General features: G+C 47.9%; 1 protein-coding gene across 1 annotated transcript in view; it reads right to left on the reverse strand.

Moving 5' to 3' along the window:
* Positions 1 to 5428: 5428 nt before the first annotated feature.
* The window catches only part of LOC109293964 (cbp/p300-interacting transactivator 3), a 43719-nt gene continuing 40802 nt past the window's right edge, over positions 5429 to 8345 (reverse strand). Inside the window, exon 3 of the mRNA XM_019512116.1 lies at positions 5429 to 5551. The gene's annotated coding sequence lies outside the window, so the exon portion shown is untranslated. The remainder of the gene's footprint in view (positions 5552 to 8345) is intronic.

Here is an 8345-nt window from a genome sequence, read left to right on the forward strand (position 1 = left end):
AAATCAGCAGTCTTTCCTCAGATCCCAAGAGAGCAACCCAGGCCCTGTGCTTCTTTCCAGCACCACAGCCTTCCCCTCCTCTTTTCTACTCTGTTCCTGGAGCTCTTAAGCCTCTCTGGGTGCATCTATGTTGTCCTAAGGCAATGTAGCGATGCACTACATTGCCGTATGGCACACGACAGTGATGTACTGATCACACGGGTCTATACGTGATCTCCATCTACATCACTGTAGCAGCATGCTCCCCCGGTATAGTGCACCGCTACGGTGACATAGTGATGAAATCTAATCGTGTGCTGTGTGCATGGCGTAGTAACTGCTTGTAATGTGGTGTACTTTAGTACTTTCAAAAGGAAGTACTAAAGCATGGCACCATAGCAATGTTGCTGTATGGTGATGTGTAGATGCATGCTCTGTGGCTTTATCCTAATTCTCTCATCAGTTGCAGCTGCTGTCAGCCTTCCAACCAGGCAGACCCTTAACTGCTGTCTACCTGCAACTGGGTCTCAGGCTGAGCTGCAAGCTGTGCAGCTCCTTTTAGTCCTAGATCATGAAGAGCAAATAAAGCAGAAGCACATCCCATTTCTGAATCTCCCCTGGCACAAACTATCTTAACATCCCCTTCACAGTCCAAATGAATTTCTCCACTAGACCATCTGTCTGGGAATGGTAAAGAAATGTTCTGACTGGGTGGACTGTCAAAAGCAACCACACCTTTTGAAGTAGCCAGGACATAAAGACACTGCCTTGGTTGGTCAATATTTCCTGTAGAAGGCCCATCCTCGAAAAGATCTTTAGTAGCTCCATGAATGCTGTTTGGGCTGAGGTGTTGTGGATTTCTGCTACCTTGGGATACTGGATAGTGTAGTCCACAAGCACCACAATCAAGTGGCACCTGCTGGTACTGGGTTCTAAGGGCCTGATGATATCAACCCCAGCTTGCTCAAAAGGGGTACCCATCAAGGGCAATGGCACCAATGGCATCCAGTGTTGTGGGTGTGGGACAACCAGCTGACACTCAGGGCATGATACACATCAATATTTAATGTCTTGATAAATCCCTGGTTGAAGAACTGGGCAAATACCTTTGCCTGAGTTTTCTTGACCCCCCAGATGATCTGCTTAAGGCATCTCATGTGCCAATTTCAAAACTTGATTCTAGTGCAACTTTGGCACCAGCAACTGGGTTCTTCAGGTTCTGGTTATGCTGTTGCACAAGACCTCCATCAGGACATCCCACTGCTGCTGCCCACATGGGTGCCTAGGTGAGGGTCTATTATTGTGTCATTCACCTGGGCCAGCTGGTCATATAGCGGGAGCAGGGCAAAGACTTAGTCTTTCTTCTGTCTTTGAATGAAATCAGTCCCCACTTCCAGGGCCCTGATCTCTCCCTCAGGCAGACTGCCCACAGAACCTGGTTCTGGGGAGTCCCCTCTGGGCCAGCCCAGCTCAGCTCATTCTGGACCCTGATACCTTTGCCTTGCCTCTTACTTAGTCTTTTCTCTGCCACAAGAACTTCCCTCCTAGCCCTTTGGCATTCCCAGTTTGATGTCACTTAGGGTCCAAAGATCTCGGGGTCAAAAGGAAAAATCTCCCCCACTTGGTCCTCAAACTGATCTTGCAGCTCTAGCTTCTCCTTTTTCATGCTGTCAGGTATGGCAGCTTGTTCAGTGGGCCTTAGTTCCAACGCACCACTACTGGGAGGGAAAGGTGGCTGGCCACTACTGCAACTAGTTTGACTGTTTGGCCTACAATTAAGAATTGCACATTGTGGTGGGATAGGGGCCAGTATCCCCATGCATACAGTTATATAAACATGCTCCACATCCACAACTGATGGCTGGACATGATCCATGAGTTGTCCACAAACAAATGTCTACCTGGGACCTCTCGATGAGGCCAGGACCTGGATGTCCCCAACTGTTATGGGGAGTGTATAAGCTCTCTGCTTATTGGACTGTATCAGAACTTCAGAAAACCCAGAATGGACATAACTGCAGCCCATGAGTGGGCAATCCTGATGCCAGTGACCAGGCTGACCACACAGAAAGCAGACTGAGGGATCCCCTTTCCCTGGGCCTACTGTTCCCTCCCAGAAAGGATCTTCTTCAGGCCCTGATTCAGTGGCTCAAGGTTACTGAGCCTGCCCCTGTCATTTTGGGGAGCAAGGCAGGACTCCTGGATTGAGTGCATGACTATCCAAGAGCTCATAAGCCATGATTGGTTTTCCCTGCTTTACATTTATTCTTTGTTGATCCTGTTCCTTTGGCCTGGCCAAAGACTTGCCACAATGTAATTTGGCCTCCAGTCTTCAATGAAGTGGACTGGCTCTTTCACTCAGGATGCTGAGGACACCTTACTCTGTGCTTTGATGGAGCAGACTCCCCATGCAATCCCCTTTCTGGATCTAAATGGAGCTAGACCAGTAGGACTCAACCTCCAGCCTGTAGGCCAGATTTGGCCTGTGAGGCCATGTCATCTGGCCTGTGAGTCTCTCTATGTGCCTAAAAATTTGGTGGGGGAGCAGTGGCAGCAGTAGTTGTAGCTCCCCTGTTGCCAAGTTTCCAGACCTGTGGAGAGTCCCATAGGCTGGAAGACGTGCAGTGTGGTGGGCAGCACGCAGCCAAATCTGGTGCGTGGGGTTGTGCTGGTGCACAGTCAGATCCAGTGTGTCAAGTCAGGCCAGCATACAGCTAGATCTGGTGTGCAGGGTCAGGCCACACATGCTGTTGTGCTGATGTGTGCAGCCAGATCCAGCATGCAGGGACGGACCAGTTCACTAGATGACATCTGTGGACTAACCTCATGTGTTGATCCCATGCTGGATCTGGACTCTTGCCACTCATATGGCCTGCAGGGCCAGAAGGTTGAGCAACACTGACCTAGAGCAGGGATGCCATAGGCAACAGGGGTCAGTGTGTATGACATTCAGCATACTGGGGAAGGGGGAGGCAGCACAGGAGCAGATAGGGCAGGAAGCAGAAAGCAGAGCAGAAAATCAGGGAAGTTGCACAGGGCAGGGAGTAGATAACAGATTGGGGAATTGGGCAGGGGAAGGGGAGGAGAGTGGCACTTTTGAAAGTGCAGGCCTAATTTGTGGCATGTTGGCTAAGAAGATTGGCCTCCACTGAACTAAGCTATGATGTTTATCCAAGAGCCACCAGAGGGCAGCAGCATCCTGTGAAAGGCTTGAGGTTCATTGTGGCTCCAGAGGAGCTTGCATGCTGAGATGGATTTAGTAAGTGCACTTCCTTCCTTTGTTTGCTTTCACTAGCTAATTGCAGAACATCACTAGCTGGTGTATAAAGGCAAGTATCAGATAAGCACAAAGCACAGAAATCCCCTCCCTCCTCCACACATGCACTTAATCAGTCTCAAAGCAGGACTTCCTCACTAACTAAGACACAGCTCATGAAGAAATGTCAGAAACTGAGTCAGGTTAGGGCTCTGGGTGCTGCTTACTGCAAAGGTAGACTCCTATCTGATATGAAGTTGCAAATGTGGCCATTTTGGTATAGTCCTGGAAAGTGATCTGGGTCTCTAACTGTTACAATGCCAGACACCTCCATGTGATAATAATACAGGAGACCCTCGCCATTCACGGGGGATACGTTCTCGTATCCCCCACGAATGGCGAAATCCGTGAATAAGGTACTACACTCATGAACACCATCTGTGTTCATGAATGCAGTGCCCCTGGTGGCTGGAGGTGGGACATAGCTGCACTGGTGGTGGCAGTGGGAGCCCAGCGGCGGTAAGCGCAGGGCTCCTGAGGAGCTCCTTTAAGTATTTAAGATGCGGGTTTGGCATTCACAAATATTTGAAACTGCGAATGCCGAACCCACGAATAGCGAGGGTTTTCTGTACTCCTGTTGCTTCAGAATTCAGCTCTCTATCACCCATGGCATGATCACATCTTACTCTGCTCCTCACATTAACTTCCCATTTAACAGTCAAGCACAGGGCCTTATCATTAAAGACCTCACCACTCCTTGTGCCTTCCACCGCTTTGCCCTTTGCAACAAAGGAATTTTCACCTGCAAGGGCAAGACTGCTGTCACAGAGACAAAACTTCCTCAGCAGCTGGTTCATGCCTGTCGAAGGCACTCCTAGTCAACATCCCAGGCACTAACTGAATCAAATCAAAGCATTTTCTCTAGGACAATGGTGCCCAAGCTTTTTGCCCCATACACCAGACGGGCAGGGCCCAGTCCATTCACAGGTCAGATCCAGCATGTGGAGCAGACGTGGAGTGGCTCTATCTGGCTGCACAGAAAGGTCAGGGGGCAGCTCAGCACCAATCAAGCCATGCAGACAAAGGGGGCATGGCCTAGCCCCAACCCACCACTGAGAGGGGTGAGGGGACATGACCTAACCCTGACCTGGTCCAGCAGGGCTTGAGAATTTGGTAATGAGGAAGGAGTTGCAACATTAATAGCCATTGCTCCTCCACTGCCAAGTTTCCTAACCCATGGGGAGCCCAGTGGGCCAGATGCCATAGCTCTATGGTCTAGATTTGGTCCATGGGTGAGGGGTTGAGCACCCCTGTTCCAGAGCTTGAGGACTGAGAAACAGTGGGCCAACATATCTTCTTTAAAACGTGCTAGTGGTAAGAAAGTGGTGACATTAGCTAGATAGGGCTACAAAGTACCTTGATTTCTGCTGTTTAAAGAGGAGAGTGGAGAAGATACTTATACCTGCATGTGTTCCCAGAGCAGTGCTGCCTTGTGCTTAGATCAAGCGACTTTGTGCCAGGAATCATGTTTCTTTTCTGATCTTTGTGAGTACAGGTTTCCCTCGCTTTATGCTGCACATGCATGTGTTCCTGGAAAATGGTACATAACTCAAATTTGCATAAAGGGAACCCACTTTACAATGTAACAACTAGGATAGGTTCCAAGACCTCAACTGTATTGACCCCTAGATCCCTTTCTACTACTTTTACAAGACAATTTTGTTACTCACCAACAGCAGACAGTACACACAAGCACAGAGTGGTGGTGAATGTTACCATAATGGGGATGGCAGCTACAGAAACACGTCTCAGAAAACGAGTGAGGAGCACAGATCTGCACAGGAGACTATATTCTGGTGCACATCACTCCCGCAATGCACCACACAAAGCAGCTGTCTGCGGGCTTCCACCACACCAGTCGCATAAGAGTGAATTTACCTTGCATAAAACAAATTTTTGGTATAAAAAGGGTCATTGTAGGGGAGCGAATTCACACATACAGGACCCACATAAAGCGAGGGAAACCTGTACTATTCTGTGTTCCATTCCTGTCTTTACCCTCCTGTGCAGGCAGTGCAAGGAACACAGTAGAGGTCTTGACATAGGTGCTTCTATCTTGTATATGTTCTCCATTATACAAAAACTGGACCTGTATGTTGTTGCTGTAAATGTGTAACTAAATCACATTTACTCAAAGAACCTTGTCTAACTAAATCATAGAAATTCTGGGTTAAGCTGCAGAAGTGTGGCTAAAGCAGAACTCCCTAGTAGCCTGTTTCAAAGTGACCTCAGAATGAACCTTTGCAGACGTGACACCTAGTAAAGGAAAGAAAGCAATTAGTATGTCCAGCTGGACCAAATAAGTTAAACAGAGCACAAAGCCTTAAATGAGATACTTTAATCCAAACGTACTATCTCATAGTTTATGCATACTAGTAGGAATAATTGATGTAACCAATAGTTTTAGATGTAGTTTAGTTTTAATGGATATATTGACGTTCGGTTGTCTATATAGGTTGTAGAAACAAAGCTGCCTTGTCAATGAAGACCATAAATAAGGTAACAGGAAAACAAACTTGTGAAACTTCACATTCTCTGCTGGCGAAGGCAAGGGATAAGACATCCCCCCTTCTGGAAGTGTAGCATTCACAAAAATAGAAATTTCTAGATAACTGATACCTTCTGCATCCACAAAAGAACTGGTTCAGTCCAGTTCCAAAAATGTCAGTCAAAGTGTAGCTCAATGCATATAATTAATGACTGTATACCTGTGATTGTAAAATTGAGAAGTTTGGGAGAATGAAGGAGTTGAGGAATCGTGGCTAACAAAAGTGCAGTGATCCTGGGGCCCTGTCAATAGCCATTCTCTCAGACATTATTGTGTTTTTGCATTCCCATTGCCTGATCTCATGGAAGTATCCAACTTTCCTAAAAGTGGGTATGGTACTGCCCCCTCAAACCATGGGGGGATGGGGATGAGGTGTGGCTGGAACTCTTGTGTCAGCAGGGAAAACTGAGGACTTGGATAGGGAGCAGGTGCACAGGAGGAACCTGCCCCTCTGCCAGCACTGCTGCTGTCCCTAGCTGATCTGCAGGAGCTTGGGAGGCAGAGCTTCTCCTTCTGGACTCCAGCCAGGGGCTGTTGGGAGAGGCAGTCCAGAGAGCTAGGCTGCACTAGGGGCAGCAGTGTGCAGTTTTCTCCTTCCACTGCCTGCTTCTTGCCCATGCCTGTGCTCTGCCTGCGTTAGCTGCGGACAGCAGCAGCATGCAGATTCCTCTTTCAAGCGCCTGTTTTTGGCCAGCGGGGGATACCTGTTGTTGAGGGGATGGGAGGCAGGCAGGGAGGAGGCACTGGAAGGAGAAACCTGTACACTACTGCCAGTGTCCCCTGGCAAACCTGGCACTCCAAACAGCTGCAGCCCACAGCTGAAGCAGGGCAGGAGCAGCTCTGGAGCTCCCCCTGCACTCAGATCAGATGGAGGCAGCAGTGGCGGTGGTGGAAGTTGGGGGAGGGCATCTGCACTGCTACACCTCCCTGGATCTGCCCCTGCCTGATCTGGATGCTATAAAGCGATTCTCTTGGGAAGGGACAGGCATGTTCTTTCTTTATGCCTGAGCCCTGTCTGACAAAGTGAACTCCCTTTGTCTTTACTGGGGATTGAGGGCTTCCCTTTAGGTAGCAACAGTGGCAAGCCCTCCCATGCCACGTGGTTGTGGGAGAGGCAGCTGCAGAGACCCGCAGGCTGCATGCTGGCCCTTCATGGGCTGCGTGCAGCCTGCAGACCACCAGTTAGACAGCCCTGCTTTAGTGAAAGGCCACAGAGGAGTGGCAAGAGTCTGCTCAGGGCAGGATCTGGTGGGATGAAAGTTGTTCAAACATCCTTTGTTGCTCTTCCATAACTTGAGAGGCTAGCAGATCAGAAATAAATGAACACTTAGAGGTCACAATGAGTTCCCTCCCTCCCTGCGGCCTCCCATCTGATCCTCTTAAAAAGCACAGCTAGCACTTTTCTACCGGCCCCGAAGGAACAGCCTGAACTCAGAACACCTTCCTGTCATTCCCTGAAACGGCCTCGTCCTCCATGCTTGGAATGTCACATCTGCCTGCTGCTGAGCAGGCCCCAGTGAAATGGAAGGAACAAAAGTGGTGTCTGAATGCAGACGCTGGCTGAATAAAATGAAGCAGATGCAGAGCCTTGCATTTTGAAAAGACAAGAAGGGTTTTTTTTCAGTTCTGAAAGCTGTTTATTCTTCACAGTGTGCTGACACCAGAACGGAAAATGCCTTTTCCTGAACCTGGTTATTTATAAACAAGGGCTGCCTGCTGCTGCTGAGTCTTCTCATGCAAAGAGGAAGGGGTGTTTGCAAAGTTTTTCTTTTGTTGCCTTGAATTCAGTCAAAGATGTTTCATATTGTGGGGAAGAAAATGGAGCCTGATTATGATGTGTTCCAGGCATTTAACTGAACAAACAGATTTTAATAAATCTTTGGAGTTAATAAACTCCAATGAATATCTAATTAAGTCCTAAACGTTTCTGGTTAGCACTGCTTAAAACAGGATGTTGCAGAGGCTCTGTTAGAGAGATTACTCATTTACTGCAATTATTTAACTTTAATGCATGAAATAGCAATTAAACATGTCAGCAATGCACGTTAGGAGTAAAACAGGTTAGCAGCTGTTACCATTTTTGCAGTATACTTTCAGCATGAACACTGTTGAACACTGTTGCAGTTACCACTTAATTTTGCAGTGAAAATTGATAACAAGTCTTTGTGTGAAGGGGTAGATGTTAGTTTGTTTGTGCAAGTTCATATCAGAGAGTGTGTGTGTGCATGTGCATAGATGTCTGTGTTTACATGCATACAGCTGTCTGCTGGTATGTGCGTGCGTGCATGCGTATTTGTGTAATTTTTGCGAATACATACATACATACATATACATCTATGCATAAATACAAAGTGTGTCTTAGTGTCTGTGCCTGAATGGACAACAGACCAACCATAATTTATGGAGCACCACGGCTACGTCACTCTGACGCTACCTGAATGCCTAACTGCATACTGCAACAGAGAACCTGGGGCTCTTTGTTATTTTAAGAGAGAAAGAGCC

This window comes from Gavialis gangeticus, unplaced genomic scaffold (assembly GCF_001723915.1).
Source record: "Gavialis gangeticus isolate Ggan-Ray unplaced genomic scaffold, GavGan_comp1, whole genome shotgun sequence".
Lineage (NCBI taxonomy): Eukaryota > Metazoa > Chordata > Crocodylia > Gavialidae > Gavialis > Gavialis gangeticus.